This window comes from Leptonychotes weddellii, chromosome 5 (assembly GCF_054177405.1).
Source record: "Leptonychotes weddellii isolate Sample4059 chromosome 5, ASM5417740v2, whole genome shotgun sequence".
Taxonomy (NCBI): domain Eukaryota; kingdom Metazoa; phylum Chordata; class Mammalia; order Carnivora; family Phocidae; genus Leptonychotes; species Leptonychotes weddellii.
Window position 1 is genome coordinate 45,600,337 of NC_138373.1, and position 14,525 is coordinate 45,614,861.

Here is a 14,525-nt window from a genome sequence, read left to right on the forward strand (position 1 = left end):
GCATCGGGCTCCCAGCTCGGCAGGGAGTCTGCTTCTCCCTCTGACCCTCCTCCCTCTCACGTTCTCTGTCTCTCATTCTCTCTCTGTCAAATAAATAAATAAAATCTTTAAAAAAATAAAATAAAATAAAATAAAAAACCTAGGCAGGCTCATAACTGCTTCAAAGAATAGACTGCAGTGGAAGTAAAACTGCATTAAGCTTCAAAGCCAAGTCATCAGAGGCAATCTAGCATCTGTCTGGCTCAAGGGCTCTCCACCCCTCTCCCCACTGCACGTGGGTGCAGGACTCTAGCCCTTGGAACACTGCCACTGAGCTGTGAGCACACTTTCTGTCATCAACCAGACATGTGAGCAAATCTTCAAATACTATTAGGCCCAGCCTTCAAACAGCCCTACTTGAAACCAAATGAAGCTAAGACAAGCACTGCCCAAATTACAGTGTTGTGCAGAAAATAAATGTTGTCCCTGTTTACATCACTGAGTTTTGAGGCAATTTTTTAGGTGCCACAGTAACTAGAACAACTACAGGGCAATAAAAGAGAAACACTACTGCTACGTGCAACAACATAGCTGAATTTCATTGATACTATACAATGATGAATGAAAAAAGCCAGATCAGACACAAGACAGAACATACTGTGTGATACTATTTTGACAAGAAAACCAAAAAACGCAAAACTAGTCTATGGTAATAGAAAACTGAGTAATTGTTACCTGAGGCAGGGAAGGAAGGTGGTATGGATGGTGAAGGAGTGCGACAGGGCCTTCTGGGGTGGCAAAAATGTTCTATGTACTGAACAACTGGATATGATTATACACTTCATTACATTTATAAAAATTCTTCATGGCATATATTTAAGATTAGTACACATTATTATATGTATATTATACCTTAACTTAAAAAGGGGGGGGGGGCACCTGGGTGGCTCAGTCAATTAAGTGACTGCCTTCAGCTCAGGTCATGATCCAGGGCCCTGGGATCGAGCCCCACCTTGGACTCTCTGCTCAGCAGGGAGCCTGCTTCTCCCTCTCCCTCTGCCTGCCGCTCTGCCTCCTTGTGCAAGCTCTCTGTCTGTCAAAGAAAGAAAGAAAAAAAGAAAGAAAGAAAATCTTTAAAAAAAAAAAAAAAAGGTGGGGTAGGATGGTAATCAAAGAACTGACAAGGTAATAAGGAATTACCAGGCAGAGTCTAAGAGAACAGAGAGGAGCAGGGCATGCTGGGGTTTCTTACCTCCTGGAAATGCTTGCCTAATCAAAAAACTGGAAGGAAGACAAAATGTCAAAGTACAAGATCCACCAAGGGAGCCATCCCCTGCTTTAGAATAAGACCCCAAAAAGCTGAATCCCAGAAGAGATAACACAGAAGTACACTAAACCAGTCCTTGCATAGACTCAAAACAAACAAACAAACAAAAAAACCTCAGTTTGAATAAAGGTAATCCCAAGTGCCTGGCAAAAGCAACTAGAAAAGCCTTTACCTAATCCATAATTACTTCTAGAAATATTTTTTCAAATAGAATAAACAGTACACAATCAAAGATAAGCAGGCACACAGGGATATAAGACCCCTCGAGAAATAAAAGATCACAGAAAAAACCTTTGGGATAGCTTACTCTGTTCAAAGAGATATGCACAAAGCTTGAAAATTTTGATAGGGAATTAGAAATTATGAAAGCGGCACAGCAGATTTTCAAAGGAACCAAACTGAAATTCTAGAGTGCAAAATACAATTAACCAAAATTAAGAACCCGGAGAATAACATTTAGAGCAGATTAGACAGAGGTAAAGCCTAACTTAGTAAACTGGAAGACAGACCACAAGAAAATATGCAGAACAGAAAAAAAACAAAAAAGTGGAAAATACAGAAGACAAGTGAAATACATACAGGAGTTGGTGAGCTCTGACCACCATGGAACTGAAGTCCCAGAAAGAGCAAGCAAGAAAATGGGGAAGAAGCAATATTTGAAGAGATGATAGCTGAGAACTATACAAAACTGATGAAAGACATCCAGACGCAGCATCAAAAGGTATATACCCCAAGCAAAAAAGGGGAGGATTATTTGAAACCCAAAGACAAAAGAAAATCTCAAAAATAGCCTGAGAAACAAATTACCAATAAAAAAGTGATAAACTATAATTGACTTGTCAATAGAAACAAAGCCAAATATTAGAGAATAATCTCTTTTCCAAAGGACTAAAATGTATGTATGTATCCCTAGTCTAGAATTCTATACCTAGCAAAATGTATCTTTCAAGAATGCAGGTGGAATAAAAACATTCTCAAACAAAAAGTCTGAAAATTTGTCAATACAATATCTATTTTAAAGAAAATACTAAAGAGTATTCTTCGGCAGAAGGGAAACTATTTCAGTTGGACGGTCAGTAACACAAGAAGGAATGAAGGAAAAGAAAATGAAGTAAGTCTAACTGAATTATAATAGTGTAAAACAACAGAAATACATCTTTGGGGTTTAAAACATATATGCATTTTAAAACATAGTAACAACGAAATAGGTTAAAAAAAGAAGAAAATTAACTTAAATGTTTTTAAATGTTTTAAAATGTTTCACTCTCTGGAAAAAAGAGTGGAAGTCTCAATTAATACTACACTCTGATAAGCTGAGAAAACATATTAGAATTTCTTAGGCAAACACTTAAGGAACAGCAAAGGAATACATAATCCCAAGCTAATAAAAAAGAGGTAAATGAAATAATCATTTTTAAAAAGACAATCCAGGGGCACCTGGGTAGCTCAGTCAGTTAAGCATCTGACTCTTGATTACGGCTCTGGTCACGATTTCAGAGTCGTGAGATCAAACCCCACATCTGGTTCCACACTGACTGTGGAGCCTGCTTGGGATTCTCTCTGTCCCTCTCCCTCCGCCCCTCCCCCCGCACTTGTGCCCCATGCACTCTCCTCTCAACCCGCCCACCAACCTCTAATAGGACAATCCAAAACAAAGCTAAAATGAGAAAAAAGAAACATGAAAAACAGGTAAGACAAATAGATTTTTTTTAATTTTTAAACATTAATGTCAATAGTTACTGTATGCCAATTCATTTTTATAAGTCATAAGCAAAATACACAGATCTAGCCAATGCACATATACCTAACTTTTATAAAATTTTAACCACATCTATTCAATTTTTTCCCATTGTGACTGACTTCTCAAAATCTTATTTCACCTTCTCTTTTCTTATCTTACTACAGACATGCTAACAAGCATTAAAATGTCCAAACCAAATAAAAAGAAACAGGAGCAAAAGTCCAGAGAGCCAACTAGCTTATAAATACTGTATTAATTCCATAATAAAATATTAATTTGCCACTACTGATCTATATAAAATTATTGAATTTAACATATTAAGAAACTTAAAAACAATATTCTTTCACTTATTTCATGAAAAACATTACTCTAATATTTTTTAATTCACTTGTTAATTTAGTAAAAGGAAAATTCCAGGATACAATTACAACTTTTTCTACACACACAAATGTCAGCAAGACACAGGTGCAACATGTACCTCTTTCAGAGAATAACTAAGTATCTATTTAGTGCCAAAACCACATAAGCAAACAAGATATGAAACTCCAGTCACTCCTGATCTTCCTATAAGCAAATGAAACTACCTGCCACTTTTATATAATATATATATATATATATTTTTTTTTTTTTAGGGTGGATTGCTACTACCATTTTGTGAGAAGTAGATATTTTAAGTGAGGTAGCCTAAGCGCTTCCAAAGAAACAATGCTAGCAAAATTAAATCAAAATGCTATATTCATATCATATAGTATCTCTGTAAAGATATCAAAGAATCTTATTTAACATTTAATTCCTGTCTTTCAGATACAGAAACTCACAAGTGAACGGTGCCAGAGTTAAAAAAAAAAAACTAGACACCAAATTGTACAGAGAGTCATTTCCAGGTCTACTGTGGCGAGAGTCAACTAGACTGACTCCCTTTTCATAATGGCTGTGGAACAAGACTGAGCCCTTCATTCAGATGACTGGAGTATGGTGCCAAGAGCCTTCTCTACACAACGAACCGTGGTTGCTGCCAAGCCGTGTGAGGAACTAACTCATGCACAAGCATCCTTATCTAACCTCCATGACAGACTCTTCAGGCACCGTGTACATGCTCTTCCCTTATCCTCAGAGTGTCTCACCCACTGCCCTCCCCTTTTCATCTACTATCTCCTCCATCCTTCAGCTCTTACAAGTCACTTCCTCAGGAAAGCTTGCCCCGGCACCCCTGAGTCAGGTTAGGTTCCCTAGTCAGAGGTTTTATAGCTCCCTGTACTTTACTTCAAAGGACTGATGCCCCTGTGGTAGAAAACAAGGTACCTCATGTAAGGTCATGAGGTACACAGAAGGCACTCAAGAAATACTTGCTGAATGAACAAATCTGCATTTATGATTCTGCCCCAAAAGAAACAAGCCTTTAAAAAGTAAGTTATTCACATGAAAAATCAAGTTATTTACATGGAAATGGCATAGACTAGTTGAGAATCCAAGTGTTTGCAACTCTCATTCCCATGCTCTGACCCCCATGTACTATAATGAAATGTGGCAGAAGACAGATTTCTTTCTAGTTAATATTACTTTTTTATTAACTTACACTGTAAAAAGTGAGATACTTTTTAATGGAGAAAAAAAGAGACTCTAAATACAAGTGAATTGCATCTAAATGCAATATGCCTTTCAAAAATCACCCTGAAGGGACAATCTATAACTTTCTGGTAATAAATGGTCAGAATAGTGTTGATAACAATACCATTGCACTAAAACAAAACAAGAATGGTTAAAGTGAAATTGCAAACATAAACCAGAAAACGTAATCACCTGCCTCTTTCTCTCTAAGTGAAGTAGCAATTCCCAAACTTTTAATGTTGTGGCAAAGTGTTCTGCCAGCTTCAGACCGCCTTAACATGCCTAGCACATTTTAACCAAAGTAATTTTGTTTTCAATTTGCCACTAACTTTAATTTACTGGTCTCTTTTTCAACCACCTTCACAGGCTACAAAACATAACAGGAACTCCAGATAGATGTGCACATAGTGGCCAAGACGAACCAGTACAACCCTCTGCTTGGCAGTGGAGGCCCAGATTGAATGCGCCCTGCCAGGAAGTTGTCTTGGTTCCCCAAAAATGCTAAGGATGACCAGTCAATTAACAGATGGCGGCAAAGCTGACACTTCTACTCACTGGCTTGTTTAACCAGTGGCAGTTGTCCTCACTAGGAGATATTTCATGTCAAAACACTGTTATAATTGGTAATGGGCTATCCTTTTCAGAAAAAAGTACACCAGGGAGTCTGACAGGCTAGCTCAAAACAGTAAGTAGGCACAAACACCAAGATTCAGGGCCCAAATTCTTAATGTTTGGCAAAAGATGCTTCTTCAAATGCCTTTGTGAGTACTCACTAATTCTTTATATAATCAGCAAAGGAATCTGTTAACTCAGGATACCTGTTTTCTTTTAAAAAGTTAATTTATAACTTTATTAGCATATTTTTTTTCTTTTATATGTTGACGTATTTCAATTGCCTATGTAGAATACAACATAGGGTCAATATTCATTTTAAGTAAAAACATAAACTATGTTTACAAACTTTATTATCAAAAATGGCAAACTCAGAAATATTTTTAATTTTAGGGTCTGACAGAGTGAGAAAAGCAAATAAACCACTGTTCATTTGATGCTGGCTAGCTTAATTCTTACTAAAATGACTTCACAAAAGAAAAAAGTACCCTGACTTCCCTCTAATAGAACTTCCCAGGGATTCAACATATGAGGGGATTGGCCACGATGATCTCTAAAGTTCTGTTCAACTTTTCTGAGCTACAGACTTAATTCCATTTATAAATGGATTAATATAGGATTAAAATCGCTTTCTTCCAGCAAGCAAAGTATTTTAGATCGTGTACCCACTTTTTTCCCCCCATTTGTGTCACATTATTTCCCATGACTGGGTATTGCCCCAATTCAAACATCCTTCCCAGTCCCCTAAGGGACTCATTTCACTGCTGTTAAAGTCTACTGACTAAAAATCAACTGTGGATTAAAATGCGGGGAAAGGGGCGGGGGGAGGGGGGAGGCGGAAAGAGCTTAATCCCCAATTTACAGAAAATGTCTTTCAATTTATAGAAATGTGGATTCAGAGACTCCTCGAATTTCCTGGCATTAAAATACCTGCGAGCAACCATTCTCACGCATTAGATACGCTGCACCATCACACGGCTGTTAGCTCTAAACTACTCTGCAAACTTTGCAAAGGCGCACAGATTTCCAGGCTCTCCAGATCCCTCTTTCACCCCATCCTCCTCTAGCCTAGTCGAAACAAAGTTCCGCGGCACGAAGGCAGTAATTTAAAAGAAAGAAGTTTGCCTCAGTCCTGCCCACTTGGACTCCGCAGGACGCAACTGAAACTTGCAAAGGAGACACGTCTCCCGGGGACCCGAGCTTGCTCCGCGGGGGAGGGGGAGGCAGCGGGGCTCCCCCTTCCCCCGGGTCTGGTAGACCCTGGCCCTTTCCACCGGCCCCCTTCACCGGCCATCAGGTCCCCCTGCGCACCGTCCCCCACAGACCCTCCCCGCACGCCCCCTGCGCCCCCCACACGGCGCCCGCCAGCCTGCCAATCACTCCCGCAGAGCCCCACGATCGAGGTTCCAGGGGGCACCAGGACGGCCCCGCACACGTTTCCGGAGCCTGACCCTCGACGGCTGAGGCAGGGAGCCGCAGCTCCGTCCACCTCCCCGGGGCCGGGAATGGCGGCGTCCGGCTCCCCGGGGCCAACCCCAGCCCCTGCCCGGAGGAAACCGCGGAGACCGCCGCCGCCGGCCAGCCGGCCCCCTGCGGTGGGAGATGAGGAAATGAAGTTACCTCCGGCCGGTCCCGTCGGCGGAGGCTGTGGGAGGGGGCAGAGCGGGGAGTCGGGGCAGCCGAACAGGTCCCGGCGCGGCGGCGGCTACCGCAGTGCCCTCCGCCCCATTGTTTCCCTTCCAAGAGGATCCCGGCGAAGCCGAGCCCGGGAACCAGGAAGTTCCCCGGCGCGACACCTCCTGCCGCCGCTATGGAAACGGCCCCCGCCTCCCAGGGCGGCTCGCCCGGGACCCCGCCTCCGCGCCGCCGGCCCCGCCCGCCTCACGGGCCGCCGCCAACCGTCGCCGCTGCGGCCGCGGCCGCCGCCATCTTGGCGCGGCCGGGCGGCCTCTTCCCGGCGGCACGTGCGCGCTGCTCCCGCGTTCCCGCTGTCCACGGGGGCGCGCTTCCAGGGCTGCGGGATGAGGGCGCAGCTCCCCGAGATCCTGCGGGGAGAAGCGGCGCCTCTGACCCTCGGCGGCCGAGAGAAGAAGGACCCGCTCCGCACTGCAGACCCTGAACCTGAAGCGGGGCTTCGAGGCAGCGCGCGGAAACGACCCACTTAAGCTGTCCAGTTGAAAAGGTCAAGGGATGGGTGCGAGCAGGGGTGAGGTCAATGGAGTAGTGGGCGAGAGCATGATCTCTGCAGCCAGATTGCCGCGTTTTCCATTTCTGGCTCATCTTACTAGCCGTCAGAACTTGGACACTCTGATTTTCTCTATGCCTTGGTTTCTTCATCTGTAAAGTGACATAATAATAGTACTTTCCTCATAAGGTTATCACCTGGAACAAGCAAGTACCGGGTAGTTAGTAGGTGCAAAATGATCATTCCTTCAATAAAATGGTATTGCTTCTTATAGAAATCACATTTCTGTCATTTTTCAGGAACTTTAAGTATTCAAATCAGCACGACTTTAAATAGGCTACTGTTTCAGATCCCATCGCTGCATAAAATTTCCCAAATGTTCATCTTTTGTCCCATCTTTCTCTAGGTCAGCTTTCCTTTTTTATATCATGGAAATTGTCGAGTTTTAATCTCCAGAGTCTCCCATTAAGAGGTGCCATAAAAAGATGAATGATGTAAACTTTCCGACACTGTAATTAGCTGACAGTTAAGTGATTTATTCAATAGAAGCTAGAAAAGTTAGGGTGTGCAAATAACAAAGGCTTCCTGTCCTTGATTCCAGGAACTAGAGTTACTAACGCTGGCAACTCTGCACTGTTGTCATTATCTTTTTTCCAGCTGGTGAAAATGGACACCAAAAAACTGGGTGCTGGATGCAATATGGAAACAGAGGATGGACAGAGGAAGTGGGATCACAGCCTCTGTTGAAGGATGCAAACTTCACTAACTGCGTAAGATTGGGTCTTCGATGGTCGCCAAGGCTCCTTGTAGCTCACAAGTGTTGGTCTTACTCGCACATATACTCTTTAAATTAATACTTCCCTTTGGCTATTCATTTAAACCAGATTTGTGAAGACTAGCGTTTAATAAGGCTGATCCAAAACTGGATATATGAATTGGGGTAAAAACAGATCAAGAGTTGGCAGGACATGGGAAACTTTTTCAACACCCAAACACTTCTCCAAAAGTTCTGGAGTGCTCTGATTAGCGATTACCCAGATTGAGATACCTGAATTTCTGAAAGGCAGGAGCCCCCACTCATCCAGCTTTGTAGTCCCCCTGGACCAGCAGTTTGCTTTGCACATTGTAGGTACTCAATTAATGTTTATTGAATTAAATGGCCATGTCTGGCTGAGTGCTTATCATTTAAGGAGACCTGGGAACCACAGAGACACACGAGAAATGTTACTCAAGGGACATCACTGCAGACATCATTAAACAGGAACCCCAAGTCACTACTTAATGAGTTAATGGGATTTTGGAACGAACAACCCTGGCCACAGGCTTATTTGGCAAAATAAAGTGGAAATTTCAGATATGTTTTTTCCATAACTTATATGGGTAATTTTTTAAAACTTTATTTTGGACCTAATTATGAGCACCACTGATTCAATTTTATGCTTCAATAATAGCAGTCTGACTCTAATACAGTTAAAGTTCAGAAATCCCCACCTTTTCCCCCAAATCAAAGTGTCACCAGTGAGTTCTGTCACTTCAATATAAAACCAGTATTTGTAGGTATAACTTCAGTGGCTTGCCATGATTTTTGTATATTTAAGCATCTTGGAGGTATTGTTAAATGGCAAACACAGATTTTTGTTTTTATATCCCCAGTGTAGGGCTTCACACTGGGGTAGGCATGCAAATTCACTTATCTGTGGCATACGATAAACATAGAATTTATGTCAGTGATTATCAAGGATATAAAGATAGAATCATTTTTCCTCTAAATCAAGGATGGGCAAACTTTCTCTTAAAGGGGAAATAGAGTAAACATGAAGGCAGCTGTAGACAATATATAACAGGATGAGTGTGCCTTTATTCCACTAAAAACTTACTTATGGAAATAAATGGGTATGACCCACAAGGCCATATTTTGCTGACCCCTAAGTAATTATATTTATATTAGATTCATTCCATTTTTATATTCATTCCAATGTGAAATGCCAGATATTAAAATACAAAGGGTAAAAGCTTGATAACAATAAAGCACCAAAAAGTCAAAAGACCTACAGAGTAAGTTTGTGTTGCCAATTAAAATATTTCACAAATACCAAAGGTTTAGAACTACATCTCAGGTACTATAATGGAATAAGATAGAGGGATATTTGCATTTCATTTTTGCAAAAACTATGAGTTATGATAATGGAAATCCTTAAAATGTTGACAAAGGTAAGAGTGCATGTTTAAACCCCCCCCATAGGATGCTATAATTACTAAAGCCAGAAGTACAATTTGAGGTGAGAACATAAGAACATAGAGAAGAAAATCCTCCAAATCATCCATCCTTCACTGTCATCATCAGAATGTGGATGAAAGTGTAGGTCCTTTGAGTCTCCTGTAAATTGAGAATTCGAAATGTGAATCCATGGCTATCTGATCCATTCCAATTTTTTTTTAATAGGGGTAAGCAGATAGCTCCCTGGGTTGGGGGAGAGGAGGGTGAAGAAGGGGGTAATAAAGCTGTGGAAAATTCTGCTCTGCACATTTTCATCCTCACTAGCAGCAGTCCTTTCTGAAATTTCATAAGGAACCGATGCTCTTCCCATTAGTTAGGAAAGTCACCACCAATGACACTGCATATAATTGTTCTTCACTATTGGGAAAAAGACCAGTCCGTGTCTGTGCACCCGGTATAAGTAAAAAAGCAATGGATAACCAACAGCCACATCAACACTGCTCATATGAAAATGTTATCTTTTGGTTCAAAAGAGAAGTTACTGATGCAGTGAGGAAAAAATTTGTGGAAGAAATGTGAGCCTCATAAAATTGTATGCAAGATGTTGTGTTCATAGTTCATTACTTACAACTATCTGGAGTTGTCTTGTTTATTTATTGGTGTACTTGGGTTTGTTGGGTTTTTTTTTAAGATTTTATTTATTTGTGAGAGAGGGAGGCAGCATGAGCAGGAGGGGCAGAGTGGGAGAGAATCTCAAGCTGACTCTATGCTGAGCGCAGAGCCCAATGCAGGGCTCGATCCCATGACCTGAACCAAAAGTAAGAGTCAGATGCTTAACTATCTGCACCACCCAAGCATGCCCCCGGGGCTTTTTTTCTAGCTTAAGAATGTGCATGACATGAGATTGGGGAACTTAATCTGTCTTCTTCCCTATTTTATCCCTTGGTCCAGATCAGTGTCTGGTACAGAAACAACTCTCTATAAATAATTGTAGAAGGAATGAAGGAAGAGAAGGAGGAGGGAGGGAGGAACAAAGGTATAAAATATCCATTTTCTCTGGGCAAAAATTTCCTAACTTCCATCATAAGCTCGAAAGGGTCTATGACTCAAAAAAAAACAAAAAATAAGTAAGAATGACTGTTTTTCAACTACAAAGGCTGACTCTCATTATCTCCTCTGCCCTTATGCTCACCAGCCACCCTGCTCCCAAAAAATGGTTATCATGGTTTGCCAGAAATCTACAGTGATGCTATATCATTTGGAAAGTGTCTCATTATATGTTTTTCTAGCTTTAGAGAATTGCTTCTCCCCGCTCGACTTAAAGTTGCCATACTTGAAGTCTCCATTTGACCACCTCCTAGGTGCCATGCCCTTTATTTTTTAAATCTCCTCAAACAGAGTTGTATTAAAAGGTACTATATGATATTGAAATAAACATGAAGTACAACTTCAAGGCATTTTTGTCCCTGTTTTAGGGTGACAAAACTTTTGCCTCTGTGTGTATGATTTTTTAATTAACTTTTAAACCCTTGTGTACCTAAATCTATATAAAGTGTATGGCAGCTAATTTTCAAAGATGGTCCCCAGTGACCCACGCCTCCAATGTTCACATCTTTGCATACCGTCCTCCTCTTGAATCTCGGCTGGCTCTGTGATTCACTTTTGACCAAACGAATAGGGCAGATGTGGACGCCTGGGTGGCTCAGTCGGTTAAGTGTCTACCTTCAGCTCAGGTCATGATCCCAGAGTCCTGGGATCGAGTCCTGCATTGGGCTCCCAGCTCAGCGGGGAGGCTGCTTCTCCCTCTGCCCTTCACCCAACTTGTGCTCTCTCTCTCTCTCAAATAAATAAATAATATCTAAAAAAAAAAAAAGAATAGGGCAGAAGTAATGCTATATATTTTCTAAGACCAGAATGGTAAGAGGTCCTACAGCTTTTGCCCAAGTCTCTGAAATACCCTTAGTGGCCTCCCTCCCTGAACTCAGCTTTCATGTTGAGGTCACATATAGGTGACAACCTTTGTCGAGCCCCCATCCAATGCCAGCATCAACTGCTAGGCATGTGGATGAGCCATCCTGGGCATCCAGCACAGTTGAGCCTTCAGATGCCTTGAGTATCTGTGACCCCATGAGAAACCCCAAATAAGGCCATCTCAGGTGAGCCTAGTCAACCCATGAACAATGGGAGCAAAAAGTAATTGCTGTTTCAAACCGCCTTCTGCTTGTTCGCTTGCAATTGACAGAGCTGGTTCACTATTTCTAATAAATGTACCATTCCATTGTAAGATGCTAATGTTAGTGGATACTGGCTGAGAAGTATAGGAGAATGCCCTGTACTATCTTTGCAACTTTGCTATAAATATATAATTACTGCAAAATAAAAATGTTTAGTTTTAAAATTCACGATTCAGGGTCCACAGGTCTCCATGGGGCCAGGGAACCTGCTTTAAGGAGGAGTCTTGGGGATGCTAATGTACATGATCAGCAGATAACATTTTATAAGATTGTAAAGCAAGTTGTTCAACTAAAACCATGTAGTTGGAATACTAAAAAAAAAAAAAAGTAATTGCTGTTTTAAGCCATTGAGTGTAGGGTGGTTTGCTACCCACATATTGATAACTGGAATAAGTTGATTAAAAATAAAGTGCTAAAGCTATAGTTAGCTATATTGAAGCTAAAACAATAAATAAGAAGGTCAAGTTATAGAAGAACAAGGTGAACTATATAAGAGATCCTCAGGTACTCCAGAGCATGTTTCTGCTGATTTTGTCTGGCTCTTCCCTTTGACTCTGGACAATGTGAAACATCATAACGACCTTAACCTTCTGGTGTCTGCAAAGTAAAGGTACTTAAAATTAAATGTGACTTAGACAGACATGAAATAAGTTCCTGCCCACATGCTTTGGCTAAAAAAGGAAAGAAGTGGTCACAAGTAGCCAGTACTAAAGATTCAATTAAAATGAGACAATAGATGGAAAAAAAATTTTTTTTTATCTACTCAACTTCTCTGTTCTATTTGCTAACTTCATGAAGATTGCAGGTCCATAATTCCTAATCAGCAATTTTGAAATCTAAAAAGCTCTGAAAACCAAAAGTGTTTTTCCCCCTAAGTGTGGCACCTAAACTCATTTGGTAGCAACCGGACTTTCCTTCGGCTATTTATGGCCTTTATTTGATTTCATATGAACCCTCATCCCATTACAGAACTATCAGGGTGTTTGGTTACAAGGTCCTGGCCAAGATCTCACTTACATTGCCCGCAAGTAACATGTAGTAAGTATATGTGCTATGTCACCCTTCTGAAAATCAAAACTTCTGAATTCCAAAACAGTTCTGGTTTCAGACATGAAGTAGACTTTACTGGAGACCTGAAGTAACATTTTTTTGTGCAGGAGTGAGAAAATATAGTGTGGAGTCCTTGAACACTTGATTCAAATCCCTCCTCCACTGTTTGTCAGCTCGGAGACCTAGGTCAGGGAGTAACCCTCTGCCTGTTTCCCCCTCTGCAAAATGAAGATAGTAATAGAAATTACCTCATAGCGGTCTTAAAAGAACTAAATGAGATTATGCACATACAGGGCTTATCCCAATGCCTAGTAGTTAGTAAGCACTCAACAAATGTTAACTTTTATTGGATTATTATTAAACAGAAGCTTTCTAAAAAATTCAGTAAAACTAATCATATCTCCATTAGGGTTCAGGAAACTAGTCAAGGTATCACCAGCAGGAAGATATTTAACACAGGGAATCAGATGCACACAATCTTTGGAAGGAGCGAATGGGGGAAGGGGACCAGCACTGAGTCCTGGGTTAGTCCACCACAGGTGTGGACCCGATCAATGTCAGGCAGCCGCTGCACCCACAATCAGAAATCACAGGAAATGACATGAAATCACGGCTGATGTCACAGTTCCCTTGCAGCTTAGAAGCTGGTAACTGTCAGGGGCACTCTTTGTGTCTTGCTTCACCGAAAAACGTACATCTGCCAAAGACCTATGTCAGACCCTGCCGCCAGAGGAAGAAAGGGACTCTCCTTACTCCTTTCAAATCCCAGGACACCTTACCAGAACCGTGCTGGCAAGGGACTCTGGGAAATGCAGCCCTTGCAATACAGATGTTACCCAACACAAATAATTTAATAATCATGATTAACATTTGTAAAGTTGTAAAGTATTGGCCATAACAGTTCTGTGAGGTAGGCAGGAACTGAGAGCTCAGAGGGGCTTAGGGATGTGTCCAGAGTTGGCTGCATAGTGAGACACTCAGGTTCTCATATTCCAAATCTAAAGTGTTTCTTTATGCCAGTGCTCATCTGAGTCCTACGTTTTTCCCCAAGTCCTCATACCATTTATATTATTATTTATGTATTGTTTCTCTTTAAGTTGACTCACATTCCTCCTTAATTTAAATAGGAAATTTTGCGTCACTATCTAAAGTATAATGCAAATCACTAAAGTGGAAAACAGGTGTCACATAACATAAATGGAAGATAAAAGTAAAAATAAACGTACAGAAAACAAGAATGATATTAAGACCACTTAGATAGCATTGCCCACAGAGGGCACTGAGCCTGAAGCCTGGTCTCTCTTTGTCGAAAATGGGGATTAGCATGCGATGGAGTGTTAGATGTACAAACAGCAAACATCCTAACACCAAACTGAGACTCTCTCAGGGATACATTCACAGGACTAAACGCTAACTAAAATCCTTGAAAAGAAATTAAGTTTCTCACTGTATGAGGCAAAGTTATTTAAAGCCTTGCTTGCCCATCTTACCTTCCAATACATCCCACTCACTCTTCAGGTAACACTGATTTCTGCCCTATCAATTTTGAATGTTGAGCTCAGAATCGGAGT

General features: G+C 41.2%; 1 protein-coding gene across 1 annotated transcript in view; it reads right to left on the reverse strand.

The window, feature by feature from the left end:
• USP6NL (USP6 N-terminal like) overlaps positions 1 to 7,138 on the reverse strand; it is a 160,045-nt gene extending 152,907 nt beyond the window's left edge. The window contains exon 1 of the mRNA XM_081820558.1: positions 6,888 to 7,138. The gene's annotated coding sequence lies outside the window, so the exon portion shown is untranslated. The remainder of the gene's footprint in view (positions 1 to 6,887) is intronic.
• Positions 7,139 to 14,525: the final 7,387 nt, after the last annotated feature.